At 45.2% G+C, this 13229-nt stretch overlaps 1 long non-coding RNA gene across 1 annotated transcript; it reads right to left on the bottom strand.

Moving 5' to 3' along the window:
* Positions 1 to 342: 342 nt before the first annotated feature.
* LOC108939610 (uncharacterized) lies at positions 343 to 9711 on the bottom strand. Its single transcript, XR_001966519.1, has 3 exons — positions 9536 to 9711; positions 7008 to 7102; positions 343 to 480 (listed from the first exon to the last, which is right to left on the bottom strand). It is a non-coding gene; the product is annotated as an uncharacterized LOC108939610 (long non-coding RNA).
* Positions 9712 to 13229: the final 3518 nt, after the last annotated feature.

Below are 13229 nucleotides of genomic sequence, written 5' to 3'. Positions count from 1 at the left end.
CTCAAAAATTATATACTATATACTCCAACAAGTCTGCTTGCAATGCATTAGATGCATCAAAGCTGAGGGAATGCTGCCCTCCACTGGAAATGATTTGGAAGTGTGCATAAACACCACACTGCCCTGCCTCGCCTGTGCTGGGTCAGGGTGCGCATGCCAGAAACACAGAGTTTGGTGCAGGGTTCACCATGGATTGGACACCAGTCCATAAAAGGGCATGGCATGGCATGGCAGTCCCCCCCCAACACACACACACACACACACACACACACACACAAAAGCCAATTTAGGGTGACAATTCACAAGTGACTGGACTGTGGGAGGAAACTTACCTGAACCATGAAATAATATGCAAACTCCACACAGATTCTACTCCCAGTCCCAGTATATCTCAGGGGTCACAGGGACCAGAAGTGGCCCTTGTACTGGTCCACAGAGTGAGGTGGGGTGGCTGGATGCTGCCCAAGTATACAGCTGGTCCTGCTGTAACAAAAGAGTACATGACAGAGAGAGAGTGACTGGGAGACCCCTTCAGACCCAGGGAAAGATCCAACAACTATGACACAGAGGAGCAGCCATAAAGTCTCTTTTCTTATTAGAATAACATTACAAAAATGGTTTTCCACCCCTGCCCAAAAAAAACGACTCCCCACTCTGACAATGGTAAAGGCATAGGAGCTTACAGTTATTTGTTTTAATCACTTCTAACAACATACCATTATGTTCAAGGGTGCAAATGCACCAGTTCCATAGTTAGGTGATTAACTTCTTTATGGAAATCTATTTGTTAGGCAAAAATTCAGAGCACAAAATTCAAAACTCCAAACTTAAAAACCGCAAACACTAAAAATACTGTAAATACATACATATATGTAAATATGTACTCTATGTATGTAGTTTCTGAATGGTGAAGAAACAGTTTGAAGAAAAAGAAAAATGCTATAAATATACAATACTAATATTTCGGATAATTTGATAAGACAGGAACAACCAAGTTAATAGTTACATTAAAAACAGAGGCAATAAACTGAGCAGTGCAGTGATTTAGATTTACTGTTAAGAACCAAAGGAATCACAATCTACAAAAATACTAAGTCAAATTAAAATGTAAATTAAGTTTGCAAAAGTGAAAATTCATAACTTGAATATTTATAAATCAAGGAATGGGTGTACCTCTTTGTCTGAACACATACATACTTTATTACTTATTAGATTGTGGTAACCACAATCTCACTCAACAGTCTGACTATTACATGGAATTAAAGCCGATTAAGAGCAGCGATACGTTGTGGAAATCACAGGTCGCGTTCAAATTTATTCCATGCTTTTCTTTAAATAAAAAAAAAAAAAAAGAAAAAAAAAGTGTACATATGCATTTTTGTTTTCACTCAGCTGATGCTTTTTCAAAATCAGCTATGGAGTTTTTGCACTTACAATGGTTAACCCATTTACACAGCAGGGTAATTTTTACTCCCCTCCGTGAACCGCCACCTTACCGTGGTGGAGGGGTTTGAGTGCCTGAATGAGTCCAGGAGCTATGTTGTCTGGGGCTATATGCCCCTGGTAGGGTCTCCCATGGCAGACAGGTCCTGGATGACAGACGAGACAAAGCGCGGTTCAAAAACCCCTTATGAAGAAAAAATCAAGGCTTCCGTTTACCCCGCCCGGTATGGGGTCACCGGGGCCCCAACCTGGAGCCAGGCCTGGGGGGGGGGCTCGCATGCGAGCGCCTGGTGGCCAGGTCTATGCCCACGGGGCCTGGCCGGGCTCAGCCCGAAGCCATGACGTGGAGCCGCTCTTCGGTGGGCTCACCACCTGCCGGAGAAACCGTAAGGGGCCGGTGCATTGCGATTTGGGCGGTGGTCGGGGCCGAGTGCCCGGCCGACCCAAACCTCGGGCGCCAACTCTGGTTTTTGGGACTTGGAATGTCACCTCACTGGCGAGGAAGGAGCCTGAGCTGGTACGGGAAGTTGAGAGATACCGTCTAGATATAGTCGGGCTCACTTCCACTCACAGCTTGGGTTCTGGAACCACTCTTCTCGATCGAGGGTGGACTCTCCACTATTCTGGCGTTGCCCAAGGTGAGAGGCGGCGGGCGGGTGTGGGCTTATTAATAGCCCCCCAGTTCAGCCGCCATGTGTTGGAGTCTACCCCGGTGAACGAGAGGGTCGTCTCCCTACGCCTTCGGGTCAGGGAACGGTCTCTCACTGTCGTTTGTGCTTATGCGCCTAGCGGCAGTGTAGAGTACCCGGCCTTTTTAGAGTCCCTGGGGGGCGTGCTGGAAAGCGCTCCCACTGGGGACTCTGTCGTTCTACTGGGGGGACTTCAACGCCCACGTGGGCAGCGACAGTGATACCTGGAGGGGCGTGATTGGGAGGAACGGCCTCCCTGATCTGAACCCGAGCGGTGAGTTGTTATTGGATTTCTGTGCTAGTCGCAGTTTATCCATAACGAACACCATGTTCATACATAAGGGTGTCCATCAGTGCACTTGGCACCAGGAGACCCTAGGTCAGAGGTCGATGATCGACTTTGTAGTCGTTTCTTCTGACCTTCGGCCATATGTCTTGGACACTCGGGTGAAGAGAGGGGCTGAGCTGTCAACTGATCACCACCTGGTGGTGAGTTGGATTCGATGGCGGGGGAAAAAGCTGGACAGACCTGGCAGGCCCAAACGCATAGTGAGGGTCTGTTGGGAACGTTTGGCGGAGGCCCCTGTCAGAGAGGTCTTCAACTCCCACCTCTGACAGAGCTTCAACCAGGTCCCGAGGGAGGTGGGGGACATCGAGTCCAAATGGACTATGTTCCGCACCTCCATTGTCGGGGCGGCGGTTCGGAGCTGCGGCCATAAGGTCTCCGGTGCCTGTCGCGGCGGCAATCCCCGAACACGGTGGTGGACACCGGAAGTAAGGGATGCCGTCAAGCTGAAGAAGGAGTTCTATCGGGCCTGGCTGGCTCATGGGACTCCTGAAGCAGCTGACAGGTACCGACGGGCCAAACGGAGCGCGGCTCTGGCAGTCGCCGCGGCAAAAACTCGGGCTTGGGAGGAGTTCGGTGAGGCCATGGAGGAAGACTTTCGGTCGGCCTCAAAGAGATTCTGGCAAACCGTCCGGCGACTCAGAGGGGGGAAGCGGTGTTCCACGAACACTGTTTACAGTGGAAGTGGTGCGCTGCTGACCTCAGCTGAGGATGTCCTCGGGCGGTGGAAGGAGTACTTTGAGGATCTCCTCAATCCCTCCGACACGCCTTCCGTAGAGGAAGCTGAGGCTGGGGACTCGGAGGGGGACTCGTCCATTACCCTGGCTGAAGTTGCTGAGGTAGTCAAAAAACTCCTCGGTGGCAAGGCTCCGGGGGTGGATGAGATCCGCCCCGAGTTTCTCAAGTCTCTGGATGTTGTGGGGCTGTCTTGGCTGACACGCCTCTGCAGCATCGCGTGGAGTTCGGGAACGGTGCCTCTGGACTGGCAGACCGGGGTGGTGGTCCCTCTTTTTAAGAAGGGGGACCGGAGATTGTGTTCCAACTACCAGGGGATCACACTCCTTAGCCTCCCTGGGAAAGTCTATGCCAGGGTACTGGAAAGGAGAATCCGACCGATAGTCGAACCTCGGATTCAGGAGGAGCAATGCGGTTTTCGCCCTGGCCGTGGAACACTGGACCAGCTCTATACCCTCACTAGGGTGCTGGAGGGTTCGTGGGAGTTTGCCCAACCAGTTCACATGTGTTTTGTGGACCTGGAGAAGGCATTCGACCGTGTCCCTCGTGGCATCCTATGGGGGGTACTTCGGGATTATGGGGTTCGGGGCTCGTTGCTACGGGCTGTTTGTTCCCTGTATGACCGGAGCAGGAGCTTGGTTCGCATTGCCGGCAGTAAGTCAGACCTGTTCCCGGTGCATGTTGCACTCCGCCAGGGCTGCCCTTTGTCACCGATTCTGTTCATTATCTTTATGGACAGAATTTCTAGGCGCAGTCAGGGAACGGAGGGTGTCTGTTTTGGTGGCCGCGAGATCTCGTCTCTGCTTTTTGCGGACGATGTGGTCCTGTTGGCTTCATCAAGTCAAGACCTGCAGCGTGCACTGGGGAGGTTTGCAGCCGAGTGCGAAGCGGCGGGGATGAGAATCAGCACCTCCAAATCCGAGGCCATGGTTCTCAGTCGGAAAAAGGTGGATTGCCCCCTCCGGGTTAGGGGGGAGTTGCTCCCTCAAGTGGAGGAGTTTAAGTATCTCGGGGTCTTGTTCACGAGTGAGGGAAAAATGGAGCGGCAGGTTGACAGACGGATCGGTGCGGCGTCCGCAGTAATGCGGTCATTGTACCGGTCTGTTGTGGTGAAGAGGGAGCTGAGTCGTAAGGCGAAGCTCTCAATTTACCGGTCGATCTACGTTCCTACCCTCACCTATGGTCATGAACTCTGGATCATGACCGAAAGAATGAGATCGCGGATACAAGCGGCAGAAATGAGTTTCCTCCGCAGAGTGGCTGGGCGCACCCTTAGGAATAGGGTGAGGAGCTCAGTCACCCGGAAGGAGCTCGGAGTAGAGCCGCTGCTCCTCCGCATCGAGAGGAGCCAGTTGAGGTGGCTCGGGTATCTGTTCCGGATGCCTCCTGGATGCCTCCCTGGGGAGGTGTTCCGGGCTTGTCCCACTGGGAGGAGGCCTCGGGGCAGACCCAGGACACGTTGGAGAGACTACATCTCCCAGCTGGCCTGGGAACGCCTTGGGGTTCCCCCAGAGGAACTGGAGGAGGTGTGCGGGGAGAGGGAAGTCTGGAGGACTCTGCTCGGACTGCTGCCCCCGCGACCCGGCCCCGGATAAAAGCGGAGGAAGATGGATGGATGGATGGATGGATGGATGGATGGTAATTTTTACTTTCCATGAATCAATTCATTTTCATTAACCATTTGTACTGCTCAGGGTTACAGCAGTCTGAAACCTATCTCAGAATCACTGGGTGCAAGGCTGAGAGAGAGTACTCCCTGAACAGAACGGCAGTGCTTAGCTGGGTAACGACAGGCACACACTCACCCACATAAACACTATCGTCAATTTAGCATCACTGATCAACCTGAACTACACATCTTCAGAGTGTGGGAGGAAACCAGAGCAAACCAGAGCAAACCCATGTAGACAAGGGGAGAACATGAAATCCACAAAGTCAGATTTGAACCTACCCCCCCAACAGCTCTGGCTCTGTGAGGCAGCAATGCTACTTGCTGCTCCACCTTCATTTGTTTTTTTTCTTCAGTTCAGGGTAAGAAAGTTGATTAACACTACTTCTGCAAGGCTACACCTTTAGCCCCTTTGCTCACCTTTTTTTTTAGAAATACAACAAATGAAGGAGAAGCAGTAAACACTATAATATGATTATGATAAATCTGCTGGATTGTTGGCCTTTTACCTATTAATAATTTAGCCAAATATTAATGGGGCAAATGAGCAAAAGAATCCGAAAAGCTCACAGCTCCTAATGGTTCCCCTTAAGAAAAGGGTGCGACTCCATCTGAAGGAGTCATCAGTTTATGTCAACCATGTTTTTATCACTTTAAACTCAAAGTTGTCATGACTGAGAAGGATGCAGATGTGTGATTCTTAAGTGCAGTTTGTTTCTTGCCACCATATGCACCAGTGAAGAAGAATCTCTCCCATTATGGAGATGCTTAGGCCTACAAGGTATTTACACTCACAGAGCTGTGTGATGTTTAAAGGGCTTCCCACATGTCTGACACATCACCATTGTGGTCAAGGAGCAGTGATGCCAGACGGCAGAAGGGGTGGGCAACAGCAGAAGAGACGCAAAAGCAGATGAGGGGTTATATAACACAGCCAAGCAGAGAGTATACGCAGGGGTGGGACTGACTACTAGTTAAGAGGGAGAATCACCGACTGCATGAAAGCCTGGAAGAAGGGGAACATGAAACAGGAAGAGAGGATGCAATGGATAGCGTTGTCTTGATAGCACATAGGGGAGTGCTCAGGGTGTAGGATGTTGATCTTTGCTGACACTTGATGTTGAGATCTGTCCCAGAATTAAACCTTACAAGAAGGAACATAAAGTGCACAGAACAGTAAGTCCACAACTTAGAACCAGACAGGATCACTTTTTATAAGTCACTTCATAGAAATTCACTAACTGTGCACCTCACTTACTGTATGGAATCTATGGCTCAGCAAAAATGGAGGATTAATTACAAGGTGTTCAGAAATAAACCCAGGAAATAGTTTTTATTCTCTTACATAGGGCATTATTATATTACATTTTACATCAAGCTGAATTACTCAGTGAACTGTGTGAGAATTTCCTTCCCCTTAATTATTCATACTTGGCTTTGATTCTCTCAAGTCACATTTGGTAACAAAGGTAAAAACCCCAGGTGCATCTTCCAGAAATGCACTGCTACAGAAATTTTATGTACCTACTTCTCATACAGCCCGTTTTAAAGGGAACCTGGTTGCCAGTACTGAAACGCAAGTGGACAGAAACAAATTTACCAATATGCATATTTGCCTAAAAACTCAAAGAGCTTACCATCTGTTCTCAGTTTCAGGGATCAACCTCATTTTAAGAGGCATTCCTTATTTTCATACTAGCTTGCCCCTGGTGTTTTAAGCTGTGTGCAACATAAGCAATTACTCAAATTACACATGTTTAGATGCCATTTTCCTCATAGTAAGTTCATTTCTGGTAAGTTGTTGATGTCCCTATGCCATCCCCTGCCTGTTAAGCTGCAGCACCTTGACCCTAAATGCAAAAGCCGTCTCCCCCACACCACCAACACCCTGCTACTGTCTGGTAATTTCCCAGATGCCTTCATCTGTGAGTCTGGTCATTATGAATTATGCCTGTGGAGCTGCACATTCTCCTTCCTGCGTGGGGTCCGATCCCACATAAAGGCTGAGACGTCAGAAATTCCGGGTGTGCTGGCTGCACAGCTTGTGCAGCTTATGATTAATGTCTAAGATCAATGGTGAGAAAACATGGGTCTGGCACTGAGTGCTAATTAATACACCACTCACCCCAGTTTCAGCATGGTGTTCAAAGCTGTAAACACGGTGCACGGGTACAGACCGCCCAACAGGATGCTTCTCAGAAACTGCAGGACACTGCAATGCTGGATGAAAAATAAACCATTAGCAATAGGTACCAAAACTGTCCACTCACTTAAAATGTTTATATAGAGGCCTAAAAATCTGAGTTGGGGTTTTTCCCTCACTTTAATCCTCAACATGAACATAAAAACATACTGACTGGATGCAAGTGTGATCCTTGCTGTCAGTATCCCAAAAGATTTCCTTTACAAATATAACTGCAGCATTACCTACAAATCCATGCTGTTAATCTTTACTGTTAAACCAGACAGGGTTCAGTTTATGGTTCTTTTTGGCCATTTTCACACAGATATCTGAGAAAGATTTCATGGAAGCACTAAGTGAAATTTCCAAAAACAGAATGTGACTAATGCCATCCTAATGACCACCAACACTACTCACAGATTTCAGACATGTATCAAATAAAGAACACTGTATCTAATAATCAGACAATACTGCAAAGGGCAGGGGGGAGCAAAGTTACTCCAGAACAAGTGACCATGGTCCTCTTTTCCACTGGCTTCCTCAACCAACTGCTCTCAGGCTCGTGGGAAAACATGGTACATCGCACAAAAACACGGTACATCGCACAAAAACACGGACAGGTTCCACTGTGGGCCAAAAACTGACAAAAGTAAGTGTAAATGTGTATGAATGTACAACTTTTTCTCCATGTGATTTGTATAGATCTATCGAACAAAGTACAATCCCTCAGTATATTTTTGATGAGTGTATTGTAAATTAAACCCAAAAACTATAGAAATTTGACTAGAATATTAATGCAATTATAGCATGAAACAGTGTACGACCTAATGAATAATAAGAATGTGAAAGTTGTACAACAGATGTTACATTTTTGTCTGCCTTGCTTACAGGATTTGTACATATACAGACCCCCACACACAAAAGTTTGCAATCACCCAGAAATGTTTAAGTTTTAAAACTGATACTTTAATTCACCAAGGCAGAATTAAATTGATCAAAAATGGTAGTCAATACATTCATAATGTTACATTACAACATTTTATTTCATAACTGTTAATCAATACATCAAACTTTACATTCATTAAAGAATCCTCAATTGCCCCAGCCAATTCATCAAAGAAAAAACCAAATCGGTTTTGCATTGCTTCTAAGTGCCCTTCGGATTGTTGTCCTGCTGAATGATTTGCTGCAATTTGTTCCCATGAAGCGCTGACCACACAGGATGGCATGATGCTGTAAAATAGTGATAACCTTTCTGGTTCATTATTCCTTGCACTTTGTGTAAATCTCTCACCTTACCAGCAGCGAAACAGCCCCATACCATTACATTTCCTCCACTACGCTTTACAGAGTGCATCAAGCACTTCTGCAGCATCTGCTCATTTGTTCTACATCTCCCATGTGTTCTCCTCCTTGATTCAAACACCTCAAACTTATTCATCCGTCCATAATCCTCTTTTTCCAGTCATCCACCATCCAATGTCTGTTTTTTTTGCCCATTTTTCTTTTTATTTGCCAGTTTCATATATGACTTTTTCTGTGAAACTCTGCCTCTAAGGCCAGCATCCCAGAGTAGTCTTTTCACTCTTGCAGATGACACTGGCATTCGACATGTATTATTTAAGTAAGCAGCCAATTGAGGACCTGTAAGGCGTCCATTTCTCAAGCTACACACTCTGATGTGCTTTTGTGCAGTTCTGCATCTGGGCCTTCCACTTATTTTTTTTCTCCTGGTTGGATCCAGTTTGCCCTTTTCTTTCAAGACAGCAGTGGACACCTTTGTAAGAAATTGTCAGTTTCTTGGCTACGTGACGCACGGAGCTCGTTTACAAAACAACAATAGACTAACATGTTTCTTGAGAAAGTTATTTTGTTTAGGCTAGTTTTGAACCCTGAAATGAACTTCAGGAACACCAGTATCTTTTAACCCAAGGAACAGCAGTAGACTTTCTTTATTGAGCAGAATAACAGGTTTCGGTTATGCTAACGTAATTGCAAAGGTTTCTGTAATAACCAGTTAGTATTTAATCATGATTAATTAAGGATGAGCTAAGAGTTTACCATTTGAACATGGGAGTAATGGCTGGTGGAAATGGGGCTTTGCAGTCATATGTGAATGAATCAGTCATTTCAAGCAGTAGCCATTTGCAACAAATTAGTAATGTAATAGTAATGTAATGTCTTGGCTATTTTTTTTTTTAGCCATTTCAGTGGTACCTTGATAAAAAAAAAGCACTAATTCTTCATAATAGGAACATTTCTAGGGTACAAAGAGCACAGCCACGTCACTGACGTGGGAACGAGTCCTTGCTAAGGACATTTCCCGTTTTGGAAAATTCCTTCCTTTAAAAAAATTGGGAAAAGGTGTAGAAATTAAATAATATTATAAGTGAGTGGCTTTTGCAGTCAAAGTGTGTTACACTGTAGAATCCACGTAAATAATACTCCTGAGCAGGTACGGTACTACTTACCTCAGCTCAGTGTGGAAATCCACTTACATGACTTTCTTTATCAATCAATGTGACCAAGACTCGATCGATCATCTGTTATTAATCAGTATGTTCACGACATTTCACTTTTCCTAAAAAATGCACAAAAATCCACTGCGCCTGAAGCGAGCAGGAGAAATCTCAGCCGCTACCACAGGCGAGTGCGCGCGGTGCTTTTTCCCGCCCTTTCCTCTATACTTGATTGCACGTCATGACGTCATTCATTAGCCGCTCCACGTGACCATTATTCCCGCCCACGTGCGGGAAACCCGCGGGAATTGATTAGTAAGCTAAAATAATCGCAATAAAATATTCCTGCATCAAATGTACAAAAGTGCAGAAAGGGAATACAACAATGTATGTTGAAAATACAGGCCAGGCACACAAGAAGTGAAAAATGCTTTTGGTTTTGGGTCCAGAAACAAATCCTTTTTGTTCAACAGTAAATTCAGCAAAGACTCAGTCAGACTGTCTTCTCATTTAAAACTTGATTAAAAATGCGGTTGTTCTTCTCTTGAGCCAATTTCATACTTTCTCCGGGTTTGAAACGTCGTGGTGGTGGTGGTAGTATTATTATTATTATTATTATTATTATTATTATTATTATTATTATTATTCTTCTTCTTCTTATTATTATTATTATTATTATTATTACGGGGGTGTGGTGGCACAGTGGGCTTGACCTGTGCCTGCTCTCTGGTGGGTCTGGGTTCGAATCCGCTTGGGGTGCCTTGCGATGGACTGGCGTTCCGTCCTGGGTGTGTCCCCTCTCCCTCCAGCCTTGTGCCCTGTGTTGTCGGTTAGGCTCCGGTTCGCCACGACTCCACTTGGGATAAGTGGTTTCAGACAATGTGTGATTATTATTATTATTATTATATGCAGCAAAAAACAAGAGGAAAACATAACATAATTACTCAAAAACGTGATAAACATTCTAAACCAGCTGCCATGAATACCACTCTTCAGCAAGCTCAGTTAAAACATGGCATTGATGACCCTTTGAAATATTACACTTCATTCATGGTAAAATGGAGCATCAGGGAAAATACATGGCAAATACATACTGAATTATTTCTTGGGTTTCTCTACCCTCCATGGCCTTTCTCTCCTGAATTACTAATGTGGGAAACCAGACCCACTACATATTCGGCACCACACAGTGCTGAAAACACATTTCGGAGCAGGTTGGCTGTGGTTCGGGTGCTGAGCTCAGTCTCCCAGCAGTGTTAAAATCCGATGTATCACATATTCAGGTGCGCTTGATACTGCAGTAATCAGAGTCACTTCCCTTGGACCCACAGGTTTGAATCCCAGCTCCAGTCGTTGAACCCTTGAGCGAGGTACTTACCCTAAATTGCTCCAGTAAATTACCCAGCTGTACAAAAAGGTAAACAGAATGTTAAGTTACAATCAAGTTGCTCTGGGGAGAAAAGTGTCCGCTAAATAAATATATGTACATTTATTGATGCTTCATGACAAGTAACAATGCAGCAAACAAAAAGAGGAGGCCAGAAACAAGCTCTAAAAACCGAGGTGGCTTGCAGTAAAATACACTCTTCTATAAATGGCAAAAGTGTAAGAATAGAAACTTTGGCACTTGGTTGAGCTCAGTGATGTGCAACGCGTGGCAGGAGCTGCAGCATCGGGCTCCGCGCCAATGAGACGGAAAGTGTACAATACTGACACCTAGTGGCCACGTTGAGGTAGAACCGCATTTATCGGATCGCTCAGAATGACCAAGTTGCGCAACAGGTGTCACATTCAGTTCCTGGTCCGTGCGCTTGCAGCTATTTTATCCAGCCTCTTTATTTAGCTCAACACTTCATTATGGTGAATTCTGTAGAAAATACATGATACATGCATATATACATATATATATATATAGGGGGACGATCCCCACCTCTGGCTGTAGTACCCCTGAGCAAGGTACCCACCCTAAATTGCTCTAGTAAAATTACCCAGCTGTATAAATGGATAAATGATTAAAAGTAATAACTGTGACCTTTACATTGCAAGTTGCTTTTGAGGAAAGTGTCCGATAAATGTAAATCTACTTACGTATACTGTATGCATACTGTATGTATATGTCATATTTGTATAATACAGTATATGCATGTGTATCAATGCATAAATATATAAAATATATACAGTGTGTAAATATATATATATATTGTATATATATAATATATATACACATATGGGGGGGATGGTGGCAGGGTGGCGGCATGGCGGGTTTGCCTGGGGCGTGCTCTGTGGTGAGTCTGGCGTTCAAGTCCTGCTTGGGGTGCCTTGTGGCGGATTGGCGTCCCATCCTGGGTGCGTCCCCTCCCCCTCCAGCCTTGTGCCCTGTGTTTGCAGGTTAGGCTCCAGCTTGCCACGATCCCACTTGGGACAAGTGGTTGTAGACATTGTGTGTGTGTGTATATGCATTCTAATATTGTACCTATTTTGCTGAAACAGAGTTATATTTCAATTACGTATTTCAATAAAGATGTGTACTGTAATTACAACTATACCTGTGACAGGAGGACCAGTGGACTGCACACAAAGGATACAAAAGGGACTCAATTTGACACCCTGCCTTGAGCGGAGTGAGACGCCACACTTCCTTTAGCAACGGTCTCACTTCTTGTGCCTGAAAATAAATCCACCAGATGAGGTTTCACATGAATAAGGCCTCAGAGTTGGAACGGCAGCTGAAAAGAACATATTTGATGTCAAGACAGATGGAAAACGTTGCAAAAATACTTATTTCGACAGTCAGTAACGTTTTGAAACTCAGATCAGTATTGCTCATAGGACAAAATAAGCTTCAAGTGTAACTTTCTTGGGAAAAAAGTGCAACGAAAGTGCAAAATACACAACATCAGAATATTTATTGCTGTTTATAAGCAATCCATAGACAATATACATATGACTGTGTTTAAAAACAGTGCCGTAAGTGGCAGTTCAGTGTACAAAAACCAGAGCAATAAATCCTGCCTACTGTAATAGAGTCTAGCAAACCAATGAACTGCATAAGCAATGAATAAAATTAATAAAATTTCTGTTACAATACCTAACTGTCAGTTTGGAAACTGTATAATAATAATAATAATAATAATAATAGACAACTTTTTTGTTTATGAAAGTATCAGTACTATAGTATACATATCCGAATTTTTAAACTGACACCCTAACAGTCCCACCATTAAAAAAAAGTGTCAAAGTCTTGATACAACTTGCGATACTTAGCTGAACAAACAGTTTACTGGCCAATGGAAAACTTGCAGGCATGAAAAGACCAGTGGCTTTAAGAAAGCCAATTCATAGCATCAGAGGCTAATGAAATAATGCCAAGCAGCTGAGTGTTCGTACCTTTCAGTTTAATGACGTTGGTCTACACAAATGTCAAAGTTCGAGCGCAGAGACGTGATGAACATACATATATTCTCCAAAGGCCCCTCCGGCCTAACACCTGTCACACAAAGCCTTTCCCTTCTGCTGAAACGAAAGGGAGAATGAACGTAAATGCAGCATCAGCTGCTCACGTCTCTCTTCCCACATGGCGTGATGGATGAGCGCGTAACGTGGCCATTTCCCAGCCCGTGGCTGCGGGTTTCAGCGTGGCCCGATTTCTGGGCGGTCGTGTGGGTTCCCCCCAGGCCCTCCTCTTTCCTTGGGACATGGTGTTTCG

This window comes from Scleropages formosus, chromosome 24, assembly GCF_900964775.1.
Source record: "Scleropages formosus chromosome 24, fSclFor1.1, whole genome shotgun sequence".
Taxonomy (NCBI): Eukaryota; Metazoa; Chordata; class Actinopteri; order Osteoglossiformes; family Osteoglossidae; genus Scleropages; species Scleropages formosus.
The sequence above is the reverse complement of the archived record's forward strand: the minus strand, read 5'-3'. Positions and strand labels throughout refer to the sequence as shown.